Here is a 27,131-nt window from a genome sequence, read left to right on the forward strand (position 1 = left end):
TTCAACTATGAAGATGTGTTATGACCAGAGCAATATAATCAAGAAGAATATGAAGCCAAAAGCGGATGTTCGAATAAGCAAGGCACGTTTGAAGGAACAGGGATTCATATCCAACATGGCGAGTTACTCAAGGTTTTACGAGGCTGAGAGAAGAAATAGGATTCAAAGTACATCAAGAAATAAAGCTTGCCTTACTCGAAGAGATACTTTGGAGAAAACGAAAAGACACGAAGTAGCCCCGTGACAACATCGAGACATATGTATAGAAGACTTGACGAGGACGTCAAGGGTTTAAGTGGGGGAGGGTGTCATGGACCAAGTTTCTGGAAAATTCCACGATCGTCTAGAGAACTCCGGAACGATCAAGTATATTCGAGAAGTCTCCGGAGAGATCAGGAATGCTCTACGAGACCCTGGAAGATGCTAGAATATTGTAGATGTCCGTGGAACAAAGGAGAACGATCCGGAATAATCAAGAGGACGCTAGACGAAGCTAGAACGACCCGGAAGACTTTGGAAGGATCTAGAACCCGCTAGATCATACAAGAATGATTTGGATAATGTCGGGACGACTTAGAGATTTCTAGAACATCGTATACAAGTCTACCATATTCTAGAGTCTTGTAAAATCTATGTATATAATAGGAAGAGTCTAGATTAGTCATGAATGATCGGGACCTAGAAACTTCCATTTGAGGAGGTGTAAGGTTCCTATAAATAGGGGGAGGACTCATTTGTCCAAACCATCAAGAAGTTGCCTTGTAAAGAAGTTGAGTTATATAATAGAAGCTTTATTGAAGTGTCCTTTGTCGTAAATGTTGCTTCCTAAGTTTGTTAGTAGATCTAGATCGTCGAAGTTAGGCTGACTTAGTCGGAGAAGCACTAAGTGGCACACGGTATTGACTAGTCTAAAAGAGTCATCCCGTGACATATAGCTCGAAATTTGTCGTGTTATGTGAGGTTAAAAGATTGAGCATTTTGAAAGAGTAGGAGTTAGGTAGGCAGAAAGGAAAAGTTAATACTTTGGAGGCAGAATAGTTGAAGTCATAGCAAGTTCAGATGACAAAATTAAAAGAATGGGAGTTGGGGAGGCGGATGACAAAGGTCATGAGGATGCGAGACTGGTGAAAGAGACTGAGTAGTTTGGGAGAGAATGAAAATTGAAATGAAGTCTTGATCTAGATGGCTAAGTCATTTGAACATTACAAAACAATTTAATTCGAAAGCTTTCTTTTACTTATGGTTTGTATTTTGTATCTCTCTAGTTTATTTAAATAATTCAAAATACGTGCATATAAATAAACGGGTTATTTTCGAGTCATATTCGAGTTGAAATTCTCAACCCTAACCTTACCCATTTAATTTTCGTGTCGTGTCGTGTTAACCCGTTTATTTAAACGGGTTGAAATATCTTACCCAAACTCGTTTATTTCGTGTTGGGTTTCGTGTCGTGTCAATTTTTGCCGCCTCTAGTTCAAAAGGGTATTTTTTTTCCTACACACAAATCTATATTTACATCACACACCAATCTATTTTGACCTATTAAAGGTTGATTTCTCTCTGTTACTTTTTTTTTTCTCTCTTTTTTTATAATTAACCTTTCTATTTCTTTTTATATCTTATAATACAACTTGATAGAAGTACTCATGATTTGGGATAAAAACCCGACGATCCGTGAGATAGAATTTGACTTTTCTCTAGTTGGAATTGTAACTAATGAATGAATATGGTTCAGATTTCTATATATAGTCCTGGGATTTTTGGCAGAAAATATTTTATTCCCGAAATGAACTCTAATATCACAGAGTATTGGAATAATAGCGGTGCACAAAACCTAGTGCATCCACTCTCCTGATATCTCCTTAAGTGTTAAATCCTGAAATACTCAAACTTATACCCAAAGTCTGGAATTTCCCTGTAATTGTTATAACTTCTATTGGCTTGATATGGTTTGTTCAGAATGGAAATTTCGTGTTGTCACAATTGTCAAATGTCTTGTGTGGTTGATAGCTCTAAATATATTGGAAAAAACCTCTTGGAAAACTTCAGAAATGGACTTCAAAAATATAGCCAATGCCCGCCTTGAATGGAATCAAATCAAAAACTTGAAAGGAAGTTGACTAAGCAACTCACCGAGTTATAAGTGAAGACTCGTCGAGTTTGATCGTGACCCGGGCAGAAAATGCGACTTTTCTCTTGGACTCGTCGAGTTGTAAGAGAGCACTCGACGAGTTTTTGTCGCTGATCATGCAAGTTCTTCTTTCTACTTCAATTTTTGATTTTGTGGTCAAAGAGGGTATTAAGGTAATACATCCCCTTATATTCTTCTGTGATGAGACTCCTTTTTAACCTTTATAAACACCATACTCAAAATCTCACTCAAATCTTTAATTCTTCTCGTTAACGACTCGACCCCTCACTTTAATCTCCTCACGCTTTAATTATTAGATTAATTCTCACCCTAACTTCTGAAAAGATCAAAAACAAAAACCAAATAATAAAAAGGAAAAGAATCATTAAATTAAAATCCTACGTTACCCTTATAAACTAGAAGTTTAAAAAGAAAAAGAAAAACAAACTCTAATGATGGGTTGCGTCCCGCAAGTGCTTGTTTTTGTGCAAGTCTTTAGCTGAACTCTCAACTTAATAAACTTCAAATAAATTCAATGCCAATCCACCCGTTGCATTGAATATGTTTTATGGACCAATTTGTAAAATTTTGTGCTTTGCTTCTAAAATTGGTCAAACGAGCTTAAATATATAAACCCAAGAATCTTGATAAGGGTTGGGACCGGTTGGATACTAATCTGTAACGTCCTGATTCTCAGGTATTGATTTAATTAAGAATTTCTTTAGTTTTAAGCCCTACTCGACGAGTTAAGGTTGCCATACTCGTCGAGTAGCAACGAGGTGGGATCGCATATTTAGTGACCTACTTGCCGAGTCCATAAATGGACTCGACGAGTAGGAGCTGGCAGATGAAACCCTAAATCCTGGGGTTCTTGTGACAACCCGAAATTTCTAGCTTTCATTCTTCATTGTTATTAAAGATTAGCTTCGTTTTGCTATTTTATAATGAGGTTTTGGGTCTAAAAGAGTGCTTAAAGCTTAGTATAATTGAGATACGTGTCGGAGGATGGGTTAGATTGAGTGTAGCATTGGAAAAATGGGCCAAACACACCAAATCAGGTGTGTGTGGCCGCACACTAGAGTGTGCGGCCGGCCAGCCGCACACATGCCAACCACACACACCTCCAGCCGCACTCACCTCCTACATATATACTATCCTTGGTCTTTTGATCATTCCTTACACTTCTTCAAAGCAAGGACTTAAAAATCCTCTCAAGTATCATCCAAAAGGTAACATCTTTCACCAAGAACACCAAGAACACCATATTTTTTGGCAGCACACCTGGCCGCACACATGGCCGCACACACGTGCTGGCAGCACACCTAGCCGCACACCTGGCCGCACACACACATATAGTGTGTATTTTGGCCATACACCTTCTTGTATAGCCTTATAACCCTTCATACAATCATATATGATTGTAACACTTCGATATAAGTGTTTACTAGTCCCTAAGGTGGTCCCAATTCATTAATTAGTTGTTCATAACACTAATTGTATTCATATATGTGCCAATATATGCTAAATAGGATTCGTGTGTGTACTCAAGTCACCACTTGGCACCTAGCAACTAATCTAATATTGTCATCAGAACCACTCACTACAGGTGAGTTCATACCCCGATTAATCAACCCTTGAAATGTTTTAAATGCTTTTATGGGGGAGAATACAAGTTGATTCATGATAAGTTATTAGATCAATCACATGTGATTAATAACTAGCATATTATTGGAAGTTTAAATACTTCAAACTGTTTTACCAAACAAATGACTTTAAACTGTTATCAAACTATTTTACATGTTTTTAAACTCTTATATTGTTAAAAACCATGCCTAATACATATATAGTCATATAAATAAGGTTTGAAGGACTTAGGAGAAATAACCCACTTTACTTCCTGTTCCTCGTTTGGTTGTGGTCCTAAAGTACCCGGTTATTTGTCCGAGTGTCGTTGAATCCTTACTTATATATTATGTGTATATGTATAGACATAAAGATTTATATCTTAGTTCAGTACATTCAGTCATTCCTCAAATTACTAATAAACTATAATAGGTATAGTTTAGGGTTATACTACTTACTACTTTTAGTTCCAAGAAACATACAAGGAGTCAGTTCATTCATGCGTCAATACTTATTACTACTAGAACATATACATGATATTACTATGAGAACATATACAACTATACTAGAAGGAGTACATATTCAACTACACTAGAAGGAGAACATATACAACTAGACTAGAAGGAGTACATATTCAACTATACTAGAAAGAGAACATATACAACGATACTAGAACAGAAACAATACATTACATATACATGAATACATTTACATAAATGTGATCCACTGTATCGGAGCATGCCTTCAATATCATGGCCCGAGTTGTAGCCAGAATCTCTTAGAGGGAGAGCGTGAGTTTGCGTATAGATCTATACTGGATTGACTATCCTACACCTTGCTGCTAGCTACAGCCGGACCTGCAGGTTTGCGGGTGCCAAACGTCATACCTGTTACGACTTACATTGTTGTGTTTCATAGTCGATAGTATGGTACAATTAATCACATAATACCTTGATATAAATCCGGTTTAAGGTAGTTAGTACGGTAGTAGTTCCTATAATACAACACTACAGTACTACACTAATTTACCCCTTTACATATAATTAGTGATCTTTTCACTTAAACATTAATGTACAAACTATATTTTGATAATGATAGTTATACTTGGGAAAATTACACACTTTTACAAGAAATGAACTTACAAAACAGTTATGCCTTGGTATAAGGCTACTCTTAGTAGAAAATATAGGATTTTCTAGGAGTTACAAACTTTTACAAACCTTACAAACATTCATATACTTTTATTACAAATGGTTACAAACTCTTACTTCAAAATCACGTTCAAACATTTTGATACAAACACCGACACTATATACTTATGAACTCACCAACTTTAATGCTGATAAACTCTTTCAAAATAACTTGTATTCTCAGGTCATCAGTAGACAGGTACCGAGACCAGCTTTTGAGAAGATGGAGTGCATTCAGGACTCATCTCTTTATTTTGATTTATATTTTTGGTGTCTATAACTGTACAGAACACGCTTGTATTAAAATTATATCTTTAATGCAATGGTTGATGTTGTTTGCTTGTTTGCTATTATTCTGTGTTGTGATACTTTACATGACGTCCTCTGCCCTAGAACGTTTCCGCCGTTCTCGGTTTTGGGGTGTGACAGATTGGTATCAGAGCATTGTTTATAGTGAATTGAGTATATCAACCCATAAAAGATATACTAACTATAAACCCATTTGGGATTAAAACACTCTGACCAAGAGTCTATACTTTAAATACTAAAATATTTAACTAAGTATACAAGTCTGCATTCATACTAAAATTAGTGTCACAATGACAAGAACAAAAGTATTGCGATTGTTAGATATCACAAGTGAGCTCGGGGATGTATGGTCAGTCTTGGGAATGGCATAGCCTGATCAACTATGCTGGTCCGAAGAGTGATTAGCATATGCCCTAGAATGGTTGTGATATGGTAACAAGTCTAAAAACTTACCAACACTACTACAATAGGAACATTAGGACAGAGCATAGGTTTAAAATACTATAGGAGTATTTTGGGTTACTTTAATCAATTATCTGAGAACTAAAAGGGTCATTATCAAATAGGTCAATAGTCGTTAAGTGGATACTCCAAGGTTGTATGAAATTAGGTGTTATAGTCTGAGAATTTGTAACCTTTGCTTCACCTCCTGTCCTTGTTTGGTTGTGGTTTTGGAGTTAGGGCTACCTATTCGAAGGCCTATCCTACTCTACTTTCATATAACTGGTATGCACTACACAAGTATTGACATAATTAATATAGATCATCTTATAATTATCTTAGTAGTACGTCTAATTTCATAAGATTCTTATATCCTCTTTCTCGCGTAGATATCATGGCTGGATTTCATCATGGCGACCCATACTTTCCAAATGAAGGCAACGCAGGATGGCTCGACGCAGAGTCTGATGATGAGCACCAAATCCCATTGGATGATCATCAAGCAGAAGGCTTCTTGGATGGATCTGACTCTGAGCCCGAAGTCAACAATCTACCTCCCGTAGGTCAAGCCCCAAACAACAATCCCCGACCAGCTTTTCCAGGTCCCACACCCTTGTGGGTAAACAACTTGAATTGCTGGAGCGACGAACAGGGTCAACCCTTACCTTACTTTGGGGACCGAAGCTTTTACAACGTTAGCGAAGGTGGCTCTGCGGATAGAGCTCTGCCCGTCATGGTCCGTAGAATTTCTCGTAACGTCGAACAAGGTCGAGCAGCCCTCGATCGGGTCATGGAAATTGATGCCAACTCAGGCGTTAACACCGTCTGCATTCGACGTCTGGAAGAAACACTCAAAGGGATGAGGAGAACTAATGACACACTACGACAGCAATTAACCACCAAAGACGCAGAACTTCGAGTTCGCCAGAGAGCTCACGAACGACACCTCCGAGAAGTGGTTCGTCGACTGGCAGATATGAGGATTCGCCCTAGGAATTCTCGTCGTCGTTAGAAGATGTCTAATACATCTTTGTCTTTTGATTAAGGAGTAGCCTTTAGTATCTGGGCTTTAAGTAGCACTTGTATGTAAAATATTCCTAACTTTCAGTACTCTAATTAGGAATCTAGAAACTGTCAAACTTTTCCGTATGGTATGATGTAAGACCTACTGCTAGGTCGATTTTCCCTGAACTTATTACATCAATAATACCAGTAATATTGACAGCTATCTATTCCGTGGGAAAATCTTTACACTTGTGTTTTTCCTACTATTCTTCCCTATTATGATCTCAATTTGTACGCTCATTCAACTGTTGGACTATGGCTATTTAGTCCATGTGTCACTCTCACCCTGCTTACAATTGATTCTTACAATTGTATTTGTCTTTATAAACTTATAGCTGAAAGATGCCTCCTCGCAAGTCAACAAGACGTAATCCTCCACCCCCACCACCACCTCCTCCTCCGGTCATCGATACTGCGGCTCTGAATGCTGCAGTAGTAGCGGCAGTGGCAACTGCCATGGCTCAATATCACTCAACTGACAACAGCCAAGGTGGAACCCCTGTTGAATCTACTCACGCTGAAATCCCTATGCGCACCAGAGAGTGCTCCTACAAAGATTTCACAAACTGCAAACCGAAGTCCTTCAAAGGGACTGGTGGAGTCATTTCCCTCTCGCAATGGTTCGAGAAGACTGAATCGGTCTTCGAAATCTGTGCATGCCCTGCTACGAGCAAGGTCAAATATGCTGCATGCACTTTTGAGGAGAAAGCCTTGACGTGGTGGAACGGCAACGTTAAAGCACTAACTCTCGTCGGAGCCAACGACATGGGCTGGGAAGCTATGAAAGACCTCATGATTGAGGAGTATTGCCCGAGGGGCGAGATTTAGAAATTGGAGCAGGATTTGTGGGGCCTAACCATGAAGGGATCCAACATAGTCGCATATACCGCCATATTCAGCGAACTGGTGGCCCTGTGCCCCAATATGGTTCCCACTGAAGGGAAGAAGATCGAGAGGTACATCTGGGGGCTGGTGCCTCCGTATCAGGGAAATGTCCTATCATCCAACCCTGCTACCTTCGACAGTACCAAGTGACTGGCACAGCGACTCATTGACCATGGAGTCCAATCCCCAACAGCGACAACAACCCTAGCCGTCTCGGAACCCTCCAAAACCGCTGACACTAAGCGGAAGTTCTGGGATGACAAGAAGAAACAGCGAGCTGCCAAAAAGCAGCAAATTGTGGCTGTACATGCTGCGATAACCTCTACTGCTGTTGCTGCTCTGGTGAAGCAGTATGCTGGAAGTTTGCCTAAGTGCAACAAATGCAACTTCCACCACAACGGCCCCTGCCGTGAAATGTAGTGCTCTAACTGCAACAAGAAAGGACACACTTTCCGTTTCTGTAAATCTCTGGCGAGGCCGATTAACCAAGTCCCCGATACGGGCGTAAGCCAGGCTTGCTATGGTTGTGGCGATGTGGGCCACCATAAGAGGGACTGCCCCAAAGCAAAGAATATCGGTCGAGCGGGGAGAGTACTGGCAATAGGCCATGGGGAAGCGGTTGCTGACCCGACGGTGGTGACTGGTACATTCCTTCTCGATAACTCCTATGCATGCTTTCTGTTCGATAGTGGAGCGGAGCGAAGCTTCGTGACCCATAAATTTGCTCACATACTTAAACTACAACCGTGCGCACTTAAAGAACAATTCACGGTAGAAATGGCTAATGGGAAAACTGAAAGCACCAGGAGCATATACCTAGGATGTAACCTAACTCTAGATAACCATTCATTTCCAATCGACTTCATGCCGGTTTCAATTAAAAGCTTCGACGTTATCATCGGCATGGATTGGTTGAGTCTTCATCGCGCGGACATCACGTGCTACAAGAAAGCAGTCCGTCTAAACCTCCCATCTAACGAAATTCTAGTCGTCTACGGTGACAAACCCTGTACGAGTCTTCGTATTATCTCAAGTATTCAAGCACATAAATATCTACGTAAGGAATATCGTGCATTCCTTGCTCACGTTGTCGATACAAGCCTAGAAACGAAAGAAATAAAAGACATTCCAGTAGTGAGCGACTTTCCCGACATCTTTCCAGAAGAGCTACCAGGATTACCTCCGCAACTATAGTTCGAGTTCAGAATCGACTTAATTCCAGGAGCTACCCCAGTAGCCAAGTCGCCATATTGATTAGCACCAGCTGAGATGCAGGAACTATCTGGTCAACTTAACGAACTTCTCAGCAAAGGCTTTATAAGACCGAGTTTCTCACCTTGGGGAGCACCGGTCTTGTTCGTTAAGAAGAAAGACAGATCATTCCGTATGTGTATCGACTATAGGGAACTCAACAAACTAACGGTCAAAAATCGTTACCCTCTGCCTCGCATCGACGATTTATTTGACCAACTGCAAGGGGCGAATTATTTTTCCAAAATTGATCTGAGATTCGGATATCACCAGTTACGAGTGCTAGAGGAGGATGTTCCGAAGACAGCCTTCCGAACTTGTTACGAACACTACGAGTTCGTGGTGATGCCATTCGGATTTACCAATGCGCCCACAATTTTCATGGATTTGATGAATAGAGTATGCCGACCTTACTTGGATCAGTTCGTCATTGTCTTTATTGACGACATCCTGATCTACTCCCGTAGTAACGAAGAGCATGGCGATCACCTGCGACAAGTTCTAGGAACTTTACGAATAGAGAAGCTCTATGCGAAATTCTCGAAATGTGAATTTTGGATCCGAAGAGTCGAATTCTTAGGACATGTGGTAAGCGAAGAGGGAATCCACATGGACCCATCCAAAATTAAGGCCATTGAGAACTGTTCAGCACCGAAGACGCCTACAAAAATTCATCAATTCCTAGGTCTCGCTGGCTACTACTGCAGATTCATACAAAACTTCTCCCGCATTGCGAAACCTCTTACAACACTGACCCAGAAGGGCGTGGCCTTTGACTGGGAAGAGAAACAGGAGAGAGAATTCCAAACGCTCAAGCGAGCCTTGTGCACCGCACCAATACTATCCCTCCCCAAAGGGATAGAAGATTTCGTTGTCTATTGTGATGCGTCAAATCAAGGGCTCAGTTGTGTTCTTATGCAATGGGGTAAGGTCATCGCCTACGCCTCGAGACAGATGAAGACACACGAAGTCAACTACACCATGCACGATCTTGAACTGGCGGCAGTTGTGTTTGCCTTGAAGATCTGGAGGCACTACCTGTATGGCACCAAAAGCACCATTTTTACTAACCATAAGAGTTTACAACACATATTTGATCAGAAGGAGATCAATATGCGCCAACGACGATGGGTCGAGCTACTCAATGACTACGAATGCAACATTCATTATCATCTGGGTAAAGCCAACGTAGTAGCAGATGCCCTAAGTCGGAAAGAATATTTTGGTCGAAGAGTCAAATCATTGACGATGACGATCCATTCACACTTGTCTACACAAATTCAGGAGGCTCAACTTGAAGCTGCGAAACTTGAACATGTGGTGAGTGAATCCCTCAGAGGAATGGATAAGAACTTAGAAGCCAAGGGTGGCGGAGCCCTATATTTCATGGACCGGATCTGGAACCCGAAACACAGTGGTTTTCGAGACTTGGTCATGACCGTGGCACACAACACTCGATATTCCGTCCGCCCAGGTTCAAATAAGATGTATCTGGATCTTAAGAAGTTATACTGGTGGCCTAACATGAAAGCAGAGATTGCTACCTTCGTAAGTAAATGCCTTACTTGCGCAAAGGTTAAGGTCGAGTACCAGAAACCCTCTTGTTTACTGCAACAACCAGAGATTCCAGAATAGAAGTGGGAGCGGATCACTATGGATTTCATAACCAAGTTGCCCAAGACAACGGGTGGACTTGATACCATATGGGTCATCGTCGATAGATTGACCAAGTCTATACACTTCCTGGCTATCAAGGAAACTGATAAGATGGTGAAGCTTACGAGACCATACATTAGGGGAATCGTGCGACTGCATGGTGTTCCTATATCCATTATCTCTGATAGAGATAGTAGGTTCACCTCAAGATTCTGGCAATCGTTGCAACATTCTCTAGGAACAAGGCTAGACATGAGCACAGCCTACCATCCTCAGACCGACGGGCAAAGTGAGAGGACCATTCAAACACTGGAAGATATGCTGAGAGCCTGTGTGATTGACTTTGGAATGGCATGGGATACTCATTTACCTCTTGTCGAATTTTCCTACAATAACAGTTATCACACGAGCATCAAGGCTGCTCCATTTGAAGCCCTCTATGGCCGGAAAGTGCAGATCCCCTCTGTGCTGGGCTGAAGTGGGTGACACCCAGTTAGCTAAGGGGCAGGTTTCTGACAGTACTCTCACAGGCCCGGAAATCATTCGGGAAACGACGGATAAGATCGTTCAGATTCGTGAACGATTGAAAGCCTCCAGAGACCGACAGAAAAGCTACGCCGATAAACGTAGAAAACCGTTGGAATTCCAGGTGGGCGACCGTGTTTTATTGAAGGTCTCACCCTGGAAGGGCTTAATAGGCTTCGTAAAGCGTGGAAAGCTAAATCCAAGGTACATTGGGCCTTTCGAGATTCTCGCAAGAATCGACCCAGTAGGTTACAAACTCAACCTACCGAGTGAACTTAGAAACGTACATCCTACCTTCCACATATCGAACTTGAAAAAATGTCTGTCCGACGAGACTCTTGTAATCCCACTCGATAAGATCGAGATCAACGAGAGCCTCAACTTCGTGGAAGAACCTGTAGAGGTCATGGACCGTGAAGTCAAGCAGACGAAACAAAGCCGCATCCCGATTGTGAAGGTTTGCTGGAACGCCAAGCGGGGACTGGAATTCACATGGGAGCGCGAGGATCAAATGAAATTGAAATATCCTCATCTATTCGCTTAGTTTTCTGTAAATACTTTATTTGCTTAGACTCTAATTTCGGGACGAAATTCCCTCCAACAAGGGGATGATGTGACAACCCGAAAAATTTCTGGCTTTCATTCTTCATTGTTATTAAAGATTAGCTTCGTTTTGCTATTTTATAATGAGGTTTTGGGTCTAAAAGAGTGCTTAAAGATTAGTATAATTGAGATACGTGTCGGAGGATGGGTTAGATTGAGTGTAGCATTGGAAAAACGGGCCAAACACACCAAATCAGGTGTGTGCGGCCAGCCAGCCGCACACATGGCAACCACACACACCTCCAGCCGCACTAACCTCCTATATATATATATATATATATATATATATATATATATATATACTATCCTTGGTCTTTTGATCATTCCTTACACTTCTTCAAAGCAAGGACTCAAAAATCCTGTCAAGTATCATCCAAAAGGTAACATCTTTCACCAAGAACACCAAGAACACCATATTTTCTAGCAGCACACCTGGCCGCACACACGTGTTGGCAGCACACCTAGCCGGACACCTAGCCGCACACACACATATAGTGTGTATTTTGGCCATACACCTTCTTGTATAGCCTTATAACCCTTCATACAATCATGTATGATTGTAACACTTCGATATAAGTGTTTATAGTCCCTAAGGTGGTTCCAATTCATTAATTAGTTGTTCATAACACTAATTATATTCATATATGTGACAATATATGCTAAATAGGATTCGTGTGTGTACTCAAGTCACCACTTGGCACCTAGCAACTAATCCAACATTGTCATTAGAACCACTCACTACAGGTGAGTTCATACCCCGATTAATCAACCCTTGAAATGTTTTAAATGCTTTTATGGGGGAGAATACAAGTTGATTCATGATAAGTTATTAGATCAATCACATGTGATTAATAACTAGCATATTATTGGAAGTTTAAATACTTCAAACGGTTTTACCAAACAAATGACTTTAAACTGTTATCAAACTATTTTACATGTTTTTAAACTCTTATATTGTTAAAAACCATGCCTAATACATATATAGTCATATAAATAAGGTTTGAAGGACTTAGGAGAAATAACCCACTTTACTTCCTGTTCCTCGTTTGGTTGTGGTCCTAAAGTACCCGGTTATTTGTCCGAGTGTCGTTGAATCCTTACTTATTATATGTGTATATGTATAGACATAAAGATTTATATCTTAGTTCAGTACATTCAGTCATTCCTCAAATTACTAATAAACTATAATAGGTATAGTTTAGGGTTATACTACTTACTACTTTTAGTTCCAAGAAACATACAAGGAGTCAGTTCATTCATGAGTCAATACTTATTACTACTAGAACATATACATGATATTACTATGAGAACATATACAACTATACTAGAAGGAGTACATATTCAACTACACTAGAAGGAGAACATATACAACTAGACTAGAAGGAGTACATATTCAACTATACTAGAAAGAGAACATATACAACGATACTAGAACAGAAACAATACATTACATATACATGAATACATTTACATAAATGTGATCCACTGTATCGGAGCATGCCTTCAATATCATGGCCCGAGTTGTAGCCAGAATCTCTTAGAGGGAGAGCGTGAGTTTGCGTATAGATCTATACTGGATTGACTATCCTACACCTTGCTGCTAGCTACAGCCGGACCTGCAGGTTTGCGGGTGCCAAACGTCATACCTGTTACGACTTACATTGTTGTGTTTCATAGTCGATAGTATGGTACAATTAATCACATAATACCTTGATATAAATCCGGTTTAAGGTAGTTAGTACGGTAGTAGTTCCTATAATACAACACTACAGTACTACACTAATTTACCCCTTTACATATAATTAGTGATCTTTTCACTTAAACATTAATGTACAAACTATATTTTGATAATGATAGTTATACTTGGGAAAATTACACACTTTTACAAGAAATGAACTTACAAAACAGTTATGCCTTGGTATAAGGCTACTCTTAGTAGAAAATATAGGATTTTCTAGGAGTTACAAACTTTTACAAACCTTACAAACATTCATATACTTTTATTACAAATGGTTACAAACTCTTACTTCAAAATCACGTTCAAACATTTTGATACAAACACCGACACTATATACTTATGAACTCACCAGCTTTAATGCTGATAAACTCTTTCAAAATAACTTGTATTCTCAGGTCATCAGTAGACAGGTACCGAGACCAGCTTTTGAGAAGATGGAGTGCATTCAGGACTCATCTCTTTATTTTGATTTATATTTTTGGTGTCTATAACTGTACAGAACACGCTTGTATTAAAATTATATCTTTAATGCAATGGTTGATGTTGTTTGCTTGTTTGCTATTATTCTGTGTTGTGATACTTTACATGACGTCCTCTGCCCTAGAACGTTTCCGCCGTTCTCGGTTTTGGGGTGTGACAGATTGGTATCAGAGCATTGTTTATAGTGAATTGAGTATATCAACCCATAAAAGATATACTAACTATAAACCCATTTGGGATTAAAACACTCTGACCAAGAGTCTATACTTTAAATACTAAAATATTTAACTAAGTATACAAGTCTGCATTCATACTAAAATTAGTGTCACAATGACAAGAACAAAAGTATTGCGATTGTTAGATATCACAAGTGAGCTCGGGGATGTATGGTCAGTCTTGGGAATGGCATAGCCTGATCAACTATGCTGGTCCGAAGAGTGATTAGCATATGCCCTAGAATGGTTGTGATATGGTAACAAGTCTAAAAACTTACCAACACTACTACAATAGGAACATTAGGACAGAGCATAGGTTTAAAATACTATAGGAGTATTTTGGGTTACTTTAATCAATTATCTGAGAACTAAAAGGGTCATTATCAAATAGGTCAATAGTCGTTAAGTGGATACTCCAAGGTTGTATGAAATTAGGTGTTATAGTCTGAGAATTTGTAACCTTTGCTTCACCTCCTGTCCTTGTTTGGTTGTGGTTTTGGAGTTAGGGCTACCTATTCGAAGGCCTATCCTACTCTACTTTCATATAACTGGTATGCACTACACAAGTATTGACATAATTAATATAGATCATCTTATAATTATCTTAGTAGTACGTCTAATTTCATAAGATTCTTATATCCTCTTTCTCGCGTAGATATCATGGCTGGATTTCATCATGGCGACCCATACTTTCCAAATGAAGGCAACGCAGGATGGCTCGACGCAGAGTCTGATGATGAGCACCAAATCCCATTGGATGATCATCAAGAAGAAGGCTTCTTGGATGGATCTGACTCTGAGCCCGAAGTCAACAATCTACCTCCCGTAGGTCAAGCCCCAAACAACAATCCCCGACCAGCTTTTCCAGGTCCCACACCCTTGTGGGTAAACAACTTGAATTGCTGGAGCGACGAACAGGGTCAACCCTTACCTTACTTTGGGGACCGAAGCTTTTACAACGTTAGCGAAGGTGGCTCTGCGGATAGAGCTCTGCCCGTCATGGTCCGTAGAATTTCTCGTAACGTCGAACAAGGTCGAGCAGCCCTCGATCGGGTCATGGAAATTGATGCCAACTCAGGCGTTAACACCGTCTGCATTCGACGTCTGGAAGAAACACTCAAAGGGATGAGGAGAACTAATGACACACTACGACAGCAATTAACCACCAAAGACGCAGAACTTCGAGTTCGCCAGAGAGCTCACGAACGACACCTCCGAGAAGTGGTTCGTCGACTGGCAGATATGAGGATTCGCCCTAGGAATTCTCGTCGTCGTTAGAAGATGTCTAATACATCTTTGTCTTTTGATTAAGGAGTAGCCTTTAGTATCTGGGCTTTAAGTAGCACTTGTATGTAAAATATTCCTAACTTTCAGTACTCTAATTAGGAATCTAGAAACTGTCAAACTTTTCCGTATGGTATGATGTAAGACCTACTGCTAGGTCGATTTTCCCTGAACTTATTACATCAATAATACCAGTAATATTGACAGCTATCTATTCCGTGGGAAAATCTTTACACTTGTGTTTTTCCTACTATTCTTCCCTATTATGATCTCAATTTGTACGCTCATTCAACTGTTGGACTATGGCTATTTAGTCCATGTGTCACTCTCACCCTGCTTACAATTGATTCTTACAATTGTATTTGTCTTTATAAACTTATAGCTGAAAGATGCCTCCTCGCAAGTCAACAAGACGTAATCCTCCACCCCCACCACCACCTCCTCCTCCGGTCATCGATACTGCGGCTCTGAATGCTGCAGTAGTAGCGGCAGTGGCAACTGCCATGGCTCAATATCACTCAACTGACAACAGCCAAGGTGGAACCCCTGTTGAATCTACTCACGCTGAAATCCCTATGCGCACCAGAGAGTGCTCCTACAAAGATTTCACAAACTGCATTAATTTACCCCTTTACATATAATTAGTGATCTTTTCACTTAAACATTAATGTACAAACTATATTTTGATAATGATAGCTATACTTGGGAAAATTACACACTTTTACAAGAAACGAACTTACAAAACATTTATGGCTTGGTATAAGGCTACTCTTAGTAGAAAATATAGGATTTTCTAGGAGTTACAAACTTTTACAAGCCTTACAAACATTCATATACTTTTATTACAAATGGTTACAAGCTCTTACTTCAAAATCACGTTCAAACATTTTGATACAAACACCGACACTAAATACTTATGAACTCATCAGCTTTAATGCTGATAAACTTTTTCAAAATAACTTGTATTCTCAGGTCATCAGTAGACAGGTACCGAGACCAGCTTTTGAGAAGATGGAGCGCATTCAGGACTCATCTCTTTATTTTAATTTATATTTTTGGTGTCTATAACTGTACAGAACACGCTTGTATTAAAATTATATATTTAATGCAATCAATGATGTTGCTTGCTTGTTTGCTATTATTCTGTGTTGTGATACTTTACATGACGTCCTCCGCCCCAGAAAGTTTCCGCCGTTCTTGGTTTTGGGGTGTGACTGTTCTGCACTCTATTTAAGGAAGCATAAGCCTCATTTGGCCTCTTTGTAGTCCCTGAGAGCTCATAGAAACCCTAACCCGTGTGGTGCTTCATTCTTGTGCATTGTAAGCTTGGAAAGAAGGTTTTTGGGAGGAAGAACTTGGAGAGCAAGAGGATAGGAACAAGGAAGGAGTGGAAATCCGAGATCTACCTTAGTTACCATCCATTGAAGGTATCAAGTCATCATCTTTATCTCTTTTCCTTCTAGACCTCATATGGTGGATATCTTGGGTTTTTATGGTTTGAATAAGGTGATATTGCAAGATATGAGCTAGATCTGAAGTTGTAACTTCAGATCTGGACCCGTCTCAAGTTCTAGAATCATAAAGTTTCTGTTTTGGTCATGGATGAGGCCCTCCCTGTGCATGAAACCCCATTTAGAGCTTAGATTTTGCATTAAGAACCTTTTTAGCCATGCATGCATGTAAAGTTTGCAACTTTACGTGAAAGGCACGCCCTGGAAGCTTGGATCTGTAATATGGAGCCATAGCATGGTTTAAATGAGTCTGTATGGCTTAAGGACTGAAGGAACTCGGCGAGTCGCAAGGTCAACTCGGTGAGTCACATGAAGATGGCCGTGAACTCGACGAGTTGGATGAATAACTCGACAAGTCCGATGAAGATTGCTATAGGCTCGACGAGTTGTAGAACAACTCGGTGAGTCCGATGAGTTTTCCCCAAGATAGGAATGCGTGTGTATCGACGTGTTGATAGAAGGAAACTCAACGGGTGGCCTTAGGGTTCCAATCGAAAATCGTAAGAACTCGACGGGTCACCCCGGTGACTCAGCTAGTGGGAAAGAACTTCATGGAACTCGGCGAGTAGCCGAGGGTACTCGGCGACTTAAGATCAACATGGACTGTTGACCTTGACGGCGGACTTTGACTTTTACCAGGGATTTATTAGTTGGTTTATGGAGTTCCTTGTGAGGATGATGACTTATGGGTGAATTCGTATTATGGTAATAGGTGGTGGAGCCTTTGGTCAGTGATCTGGGAGTTGGGATATATTTACCGAGTCGACATCTGCGAGGTGAGTTATCCTCACTATATCGATAGGGTCTACGACACCAAGGCCGACCCTTTAGTTGTTATTGTTATGATGTGCTACTTGTAGTTACGATATGTTATATGCGGTTATGATCTGATAGATCAGAATCAGGATAGACAGTACGTTATGCTCTATGATCCTTCGGGATTGGTAGGATGGCGGCCTGCTAGGTCGGTGATTTAGTTATAAGAGAATGCTATGATTGACGATCAGTGAGATAGATATGTTTGATGTCTGTATATGCCAGTATGTATTAGTTATGTGCATATGATTATTTGTTCGTTGGTTGGGTTGAGGCGGCCCTGCTTTGTGCTGAAGGCCAACAAACCCTACGAGCGGTCCAAGGAGACTATAGGCCCATGTGGCGGTCCAGTCATGCCGAAGGCTCGGTATAGATTTAGTCAGACTTTAGGACCTGTAGGGCGGTCCAGTTAGGCTGATGGCCCAATATTCATGTTGATTGGTTGATTACTACTGATATGATATTGTCAGTGTGGTATTGGTATATGATTATTTGTTCGGTGGTTGGGTTGAGGCGGCCCTGCTTTGTGCTGAAGGCCAACAAACCCTACGAGCGGTCCAAGGAGACTGTAGGCCCATGTGGCGGTCCAGTCATGCCGAAGGCTCGGTATAGATTTAGTCAGACTTTAGGACCTGTAGGGCGGTCCAGTTAGGCCGATGGCCCAGTATTCATGTTGATTGGTTGATTACTACTGATATGGTATTGTCAGTGTGGTATTGGTATTTTGGGGGGTAGCTCACAAAGCCCTTAGGCTTACAGTTTTCAGTTTATCGTTTCAGGTATTTCAGGAGATCATGGCAAAGCGAAGGCGTGACCATACCGCTTCTCATCTTTATGATATGATTTTAGGACACTTTGATGGACATTAATTGAAAATGTTTTGTAAACAATTGTTTGTTGGTTTTCAATTATGATTGAAAAGTTTTAAATTTGGCATAAAATTTATGGATGTTACATAATCAGAAATGGATCGTGCTTCAGAACTTTCTCCAGAGTTGGAGTCGTCACCCCATGCTTCGAAACACAATCTGGGAAAATAGGGGGCCACGTTGTGGTAATGGTCAAACCACGACTTAGTTCCTACAACTCAAACTGTTCTTGTTCTTCATCTGACCCTTTTGCTAGCAATCTTTCCAGCTCCTCCAAATCTCTTTCCAGATTAAATTTCATCTTGTAAATTTAGCTCTTGTAACTCATATTGATCTTGTGTGATGGGAAAAATGTTAGCTAACCATCTTCCAAATTTCCTCAAATCTTCATCTGAGTCATACTCTTCATCTTCTTGCTCAAATTCCTATACTACTTCCTCAAGAAAAGCATCAAAAGCATCGAGATTTGGAAAATACATAATAAAACTTAAAACAGAAAATAGGTAACTTTATATGAGATAAATCTCACACAAAGGATCGATAACACTAGCAAATAAAATTAATTATTTAGAACCGTTCCCCGGCAACAGCGCCAAAAACTTGATGTGTGTGGAATGTACTAGTTTTAATCCTACTAACTTAAGCATAAAGACAAACACATAAAAGGCAATATACCTATCAATTAGCAGTTTAGTTTAGGTAAGTAGGGTATCGAACACAGGGAGCGGTAAACAATTAAAATAAATGCTAATATTGCCTAAGTAAAAAAAAGTAATAGAAAGGGGGGTTTCTCTAGTTCTGCAAGACTAGAAAATTAGTAATCAAATAACACTCAAACAAAAGACAATTAAAAACTAAGCGAACAAAAGACAATTAGATTCAATAAGATAAAGAGACTTGTGTTCAGATTCAATTCACTTATTCCTGTGGTTGATTTTATGGCAAGTGCAATGGATTAATATATCAATGGTTACCGATTTCTAATGTGATTAGGTTCATGTTCACTATTACTAATCCTTTAGCATACAAGTTAATTCAAACTGTGATCAAGTGATTAAACTAACAAGTTTCCTAGTGTTTAGTTCCAATCAAGTAAGACTTATAATATTAGTTAACTACATTTGTCAATTTAATCAACTCATATGTGGTTGTTCACCACACATGCTCACACATCAACTTACTTATTTTCTAGTTAACTCTAGGTCCGTGTTCACTAATACTAGGCATACAATCTTGTTTTCATAAAACTATATGATTCAAGCAATTAAGAAGATGTTCATACAACTCAATAAAATTGATTATTAACAGAAAATAATTATCATTAACATGCAAGGATCTTTTAACAAGCTTAACAAGATAAATAATCAAATCAAATTAATCCAAACCACTCAATCAAACCATATTCATAAGATCATATAGTTTAAACAAAAGTATGAAGCTTTTAGCTCATAACTACAACAAATAGCATCCTAAAATTGAAATCTAATGATTAAAACATGGTTCACACAAAATATTAAGATAAAAGTGATGTTTTTTTTGCCTTTGATCTCTTCAAAATTGACTTCTAGGTTGAATTCTCAAAAACCACAGCTCTAAGAACCCTTCCGGCCTCCAAAAATCATCCAAAGCCTCCAACATTAGTTAGGGCTCCAAATGATAAAGTTATATATATAAATTCTGAAAAATAGTTCAACTCGAAAAGTTTTTTGGGAAAAAGTCGTCGAGTTTTTCATTTAAATCGCGTGTACGACATGTCAGCGTCAAGAATCGTGAAACTTCTATTCAACTCATCAAGTTGGAGTCCCAAATTGTTGAGTTCGCTTGGAATCAACATTTTCTCAAAACATGAAACTCGTTCGAAGTTGTGTCTAGTTTTCAAAGCATTTTGAATCTCATCAATCGGAGTTACGGTTCATGAGATATTGCCAAAACACTGACGAGGGGTCAAGCTGTCCAGCAACATCCTTCTTTCTTCAAAATCCAATCTCCAAGCTTCCAATTGCTAAATCCGCTTCCTTTTCCATCTGAGCATGTCATTGTTGCTGAAAAATGAAATTATAAACTAATTAAGCATCTTCTGTTCATTAAATGAGATAAAAAACATAAAGTATTAAGATAATGCATGAATTTTATTACTAAATTTGCCCATATCATTTGTTGAAAGGGTTTTGAAGTTATCCACTCCTCATCGTCCGAGGTATAATCATTATAGCAAGGGTGGGAATTTATCCTTCCTTATTAATCCTAGATTACCTGCTGAATTTTATGGACTTTTCGATAATGTTCATTTTTTAATGGGACAATAGGGCTTATAACAGTATGTTTTCGATGACATCCTTTGTAGCAAATGTGGATGAGGATTTGAATGATAGTCGTGGTCCATATGTGTTTAAGGTTTCTGGTCAGATTAGTCATAAGATTGGGTCGCTTTAGCCTGATAGTGTGAAGGGTCTAAGGTTTCTTCATTTGTATTTATTTGATACCGAGAACAAGATTGTTAATAGGTTTAGGGCATTTGACAGTCCCCTAAAAGAGGATTTGGATGCGGGTATAGTTAAGTTTCTGGTTGAGTTTTTGAGGGCCAACAATGAATATGTGCGAACGTTCAAAACCGCAAAGAAACTTGCTGATGAGATGAATGTAGAATATTATGCCATTTGTTTGATAATGTTCCTGTAACATCCCCTCTGGCACATATCACAATATTGTCCGCTTTGGGCTCCCGACACGAAAACTTCCCAAGGGATTACCCATCCCTAGATTGCTCTCGTCCAGGCACGCGTAACTACAGAGTTCTCATGGGATCTGTTGCCCTCACGGATTTAAAATGTGTAGTGACAAGGAAGGTATCCACACCCCTTATAAGGAAATGTTTCATTCTCCTTCCAAGCCGATGTGGGATTAGGCGTACCTCACCTTCACCCCTAATATAGGGTCGACGTCCCTGTCAAACACATTGACCCGTGCCCCAGCTGTGATACCATTTATAACATCCCTCTCTGGTACGTATCAAAATATTGCCCGCTTTGGGCTCCCGGCATGAAAACTTCTGAGGGGGTCACCCATCCCTGGATTGCTCTCGTCCGGACACGCTTAATTGCAAAGTTCTCATGGGATCTGCTGCCTTCATGGCTTTAAAATGCATTGTGACAAGGAAGGCATCCACAACCCTTATAAGGAAATGTTTTGTTCTCATTCCAAGCCGATGTGGGATCATGTGTACCCCACGACATTGGGAATCATTCTTCGAGTTATAATGGAGAAGTTATGACTTGTCGAAGTTTTGCAGCAAAACGGGTACAACATCGGGAATCGTATAAGTGAGTTTGCGATAAAAACTTTTTAGCCTTAGCGATCTAAACAAAAGTCGTAGTATACGTTGAACCGAGAGCATGCATAAAAAGAACGTCCAAATCTGACAAATGTAAAGTAGTAAACAAGCAACAACATCATCCATTGCATTAATAGTATAATTTTAGTTACAAGTGTTTTCTTTCATAGTACAAGACATGATGATAACTTATCAAAACAAAAGACGAGTCTTGACTGCTCCGTCTTCCCTAAACCTTGTATCGGCACCTGTCTAATTGTGACCTGAGAATACAAGTTATTTTGAAAGAGTAGATCAGCATTTAAGCTGGTGAGTTCATAAGTATTTAATGTCATTGCTTTGATTAGTTGATATGAAAGACTGGTGAATGATTGATGAAACATTTAGTATAAGTATGAAAACTCTAGAAAATCCCATATTTCCTACTAGTATAAAAGTAGTCTTCTACCAAGACCCGAATGTTTTGAAAGTAGTCTTTTACCTAGACCTGACTGTTTTGAAAGTACGCATCTCTTGAAAATGTGATGGTTTTTCCCTGTTTAACTCTTATTAGTAGTCCCTTAAGTATACCTGAAATGGTATCAACCTAAAACATCCGTAGATTGTTCATTTACCTCTGTTGCTAACAGCCGGGTTTAGGAATAGTTAGTCCCTTATGTATACCCGCGATGGAATCAACCTAAAACATCCGTAGATTGTTCATTTACCTCTGTAGCTGACAGTGGTTGTCGGAATGGTTAGTCCCTCAAAGTACCATGTGGTACTAGGAGATAAAGTCCCAATCTATCTCGTCGATGATGTGATTGAATCACAAGGTAAAGATAGAAAGGCGAACGATATAACCGTATCTAGACATATAACATGTAATAGTAATTTGCCATATAATGTCTATGTAAAAGTATTCATGTATAAGTATTCATGTAAGAGTATTCTTTCATATAACATGTAGTAGTAATTTGCCATATAATGTCTATGTAAAAGTATTCATGTATAAGTATTCATGTAAGAGTATTCCTTCATATAACATGTAGTAGTAATTTGCCATATAATGTCTATATAAAAGTATTCATGTATAAGTATTCATGTAAGAGTATTCCTTCATATAACATGTAGTAGTGACTCATGAATGAACTGACTCCGGTGTAATTTCTTGTAGTAGGGAAAATGTTTTGTTTGCTCTAAACTATTCCTATAATAGTTTACTAGAATGTAACTGATGAATGTCCAAGTAGGCTTACACACCATTGCTACCCAAGAGTATCGGAACTAAATTAACTGATGGAACATTTATGACCATATATGTATACATGATATATAACTAATATTTAAACGACTTTTGGACGAATACCCAATATCCCACCAGACCACATCTCAAGGCGCGAAAAGGAAATAGGGTGGATAGCCTTCCTAAGTCTTTTAAACATTTCTTATATAACTATACATATAGAGGCATGCAATTTATAATATAAAAGCATAAAGAAGTTTTGTAAAACCGTTGAAAAGTATAATAAAGAATTTGTGACTTGATGTCAGTTTATAAAATGATTGAAAGTATTTTGTTTGATAAGACAGTTTAAGTACACGGAAAACCACTGTTTGAAAACACCTTTGTAACCGAGTTTGAAAGGAAACTTACAGTATGTAAGACAGTTTGATAACAAGCTTTAATCATGTAAAAACGTTTAAGAATGTCATTTGAAGTAATATGTTTAGTAAAACTGTTAAACTTGTAGTAAATCCATTTGTATACTAGTTATAAATCACATAAGATTGATTTATTAACAAGAAGTATCCCAAAATAATCGTATGTTTGTAGTATGAAAGGTGGACACATATACATACAGTATAAGCGGAGTGTTTGATTTATATATAAATAACAACACTTTTCATTTCCAAAAGATATGATGTTATCGTGATACATTTTGCATACGATAGTTTCTTTATAATAATTATAAATCACATGTGATTCCGTTGATAAAAAGTGTATAATGAAACTTTATATAACATACGGTAATCATCGTGTGTTTTACTTGTATTCCCCCCCTTAAAAGCATATAAAAACATTTATAAAACATTTAAAAGTGTGGATTATAGGGGTATGAACTCACCTGAAAGTTTGAAGACAGCGAGATGGAAAACCGGGCAAAGTTTCGTCTCGGGAAACGGATTTTTCTTGGGATTCTCGGGAGTAAAATCGACCCTCGGAACTTGAGCAAAATAACCAGGGCTTCGGGTCTGAACGGGCACGGAAAACGAGGCAAGATCGCGAGAGAAAGGAGAGAAATGAGCAAGTTTTTCGGAAAGCCTTGCATCCCTTTTATAGGGGTGCTGAACCGCCTCGATACGCTGGGCGTACGAGGGTACGTAGCGCGTACGAGACGTCATTGCTTACGTATTTCGGATGGAGCGGGTCGGATAGGGCGGGTCGGACGGCGGGTCGGTAGCTTCGCATAGGGCGACGTGGACGATCCGAGGCCTTCGATCTGAGTACGCAGGGCGTACGAGGGTACGCAGGGCGTACTCCGGTCCTATCCGATGACTCCTCTTCGGATAATACCGGGAGTTAATAATTAAATTTATATTTATTTTAAATAAACTTCAAAAATTCATATATCCTTCATACGAACTCCGTTTTCGACGTTCTTTATATCCACGCGAAGGTGAGACTAAGATCTACAACTTTCGTTTAGATTCCGTTGGCAAATTATGAAATAATTTTTATTATTTATTAAAATGACGTGATTAAGGAATTTCTTTAAAAATTCATAACATTTTTATCTGACGTCGGTTTTTGCCAGACTTTTTACCGCTGAAATACCATTGACGAGACCTTCAATTCTCGTTTAGGTCATTCCGGCCAAAAGTCGCTCGATCTCCGATTCGAGTTTTTACGTAACTTCGTATTGCCGTTTTTCTGTTGGAAAAACTTAGAATGGTCATAACTTCTTCGTTATAACTCGGATTTTAGTGTTCTTTATATGCTTGGAAACCTTGATACGATTCCTTCTACTTTATTTAGCCTAAATAAGATTTTAGGAAAGATAAATTTTGACCTAAATTTGACTTGCGTTCCATCATATTGTCTTGAAATATCGGGTTGTCACATCATCCCCCCATTAGACGGAATTTCATCCCGAAATTAGAGTTTAAATAGAACCGGTAAACATGCCACGGATAGAAGTTTTATTTGTTTCTCATGTTCTTAAGTGACCTCAGTCCCTTGCTTGGCATTCTAGCGAACCTGTCCCTATCGGTGCACGACTCTGCTTCTTTTGTTTGACTTTACTGACATGACAACTCTTCTTGGTCGACGTATGTTGAATGTTTTTGTGGACTGCGAGGATAGTACATCTTGTATCCTACAAGTAGTGCCTCCAGATCTTCCATACAATTACCGCTGTCCCTGACTCAAGATTATGTGCTGTATAGTTAACTTCCTGCGTCTTAAGCTGTCTCGAGGTATAGGCAGTGACCTTTCCTCTTGTATAAGAACAAAACCAATTCATACTGATTATGAAGTCAGAACCTTGTGGTGGTTTAGATAACGTGAAGATCTAAAAGTAAGTATGATTACTCATGAATTTAGGAAAAAGAATAGGTACTTTCGTTCTATCTGACTTTCTTGTCCCAATTGACAGAAAGGGCACGTGTTGGCTTCTAAGTTTATTCGCATGGTAGTATAATCACTCGTAAATCCTGGGCAGTCTCCGTCCTGAAGTTCATAGTAGAACCTATACCAGGCTCACCAATCGTAGTCTCGGGTATACGAGTCCTATATGAATAAGCTTGAAACTGTGGGTCTTTGGATTGAACTTGACGTATTGTACGAGTGGTACTTCGGGCGGTTTGCTAAATTTCTCTTTGGAGAGGATGAGAAACATGAGGTGCTCTATGTACGAGTACTTTGTTGTTCTGAAATGAAGGTTTTGCTAGAAAGACGATTTCGGAGGAATAGATGTACGTATGAAGCTGCATCTTGTGAGAATAGAATTAAATCAAGTAGTATGATAATGTCGTAATCATAAAGAAACTTAAGGACATTAGATTTGAACAAAAGATGTTTACAGACAAAACACAATCGTGCAACCATCAACAGAGTTTCGGTACTTTAGACTTCTACAAGACTATTGCTGCGAATAAGGTATGCTTCGAAAAGCAAGTATACACAGCACGAGCATCCCTACACCGACGGGATCCCACAAAAGATAAGACTCTAGTTGCACTAGTTTTGGATGGTTTATAAAAATATACATAATACTGACGATTGGAAGTGAACCTATACTATAGTAGGGTCCTTCGTTGTCTCTTTCCATTATGAGGTCAAACTCCTCCGGATTCACCATCATTCTCCTCTGTTGGACAGTACCTCTTGAAGTGTCCCATTACGCCACATAGATGGCATATTCGAGAGATTTCGACATTGGTGGTTGAAGTAATGTGTTGGATCCGACTCTTGCAGTAACGGACGGTGTGTCCCTTTTTATTGTAGTTTAAGCACTGTATTTTCCGACAAAATCCATGATGGTGATAGTTGCATTTGTTACACTTTGGGAGATTGCCAGCATACTGTTTGGCCGGGTTAGGGATAACTGGGATACTAGAAGAGATGGTAGTAAGAGGTACAGAAGTCGTGGCTGCGAAGGTTGCCACATGTTGTTGTCTTTTGCTCGCCCCTTGGGGTGATTTGCCTTTAGCCTTAGCCCAGAACTTTCGTTTGTTATTCTTGGGCTTGGGATTCGGGGTGTCGTGGTAGTTTGTTTCTCGTTGAGGTACTTGACTGTTACTTGGATTGGAATTATTGTTAACGATTCCGCTAACATTCGCGTTGTTAGCGTTAAGGTGGGTCAGAACAGCTGACACAGCAGTCGAGACTGCAGCTTGAAAGGTAGCTGCATCAATCTGAAGAGTTGGTGTTTAGTAGACGGGTTGATCGTTTTTCTTCGGCGACATGATTCTGTTACACGGAAAGAAAAATGAATTTGTGAGCGAGTATGGTTGAACCTAGACGTAGTTCGATCGTTCATGTAAATATAGAAGTATGTTCTTGAATGATTGACCTACATCCCTATGATGCAGTCCTAGTACTGGGTGGAAGTGTGTTCATCGAATGGTCTCAAGACGCTTGTCGTTCAAGCTGAGGTATCGTTGGTTGGTGAATAACATGATCCAACCATTAAAAGAGACTTGGAAATGTTTCCGGAGTTAAGT

The sequence above is a fragment of the Lactuca serriola genome, chromosome 1 (genome assembly GCF_051521515.1).
Source record: "Lactuca serriola cultivar US96UC23 chromosome 1, Lser_US96UC23_V15, whole genome shotgun sequence".
Lineage (NCBI taxonomy): Eukaryota > Viridiplantae > Streptophyta > Magnoliopsida > Asterales > Asteraceae > Lactuca > Lactuca serriola.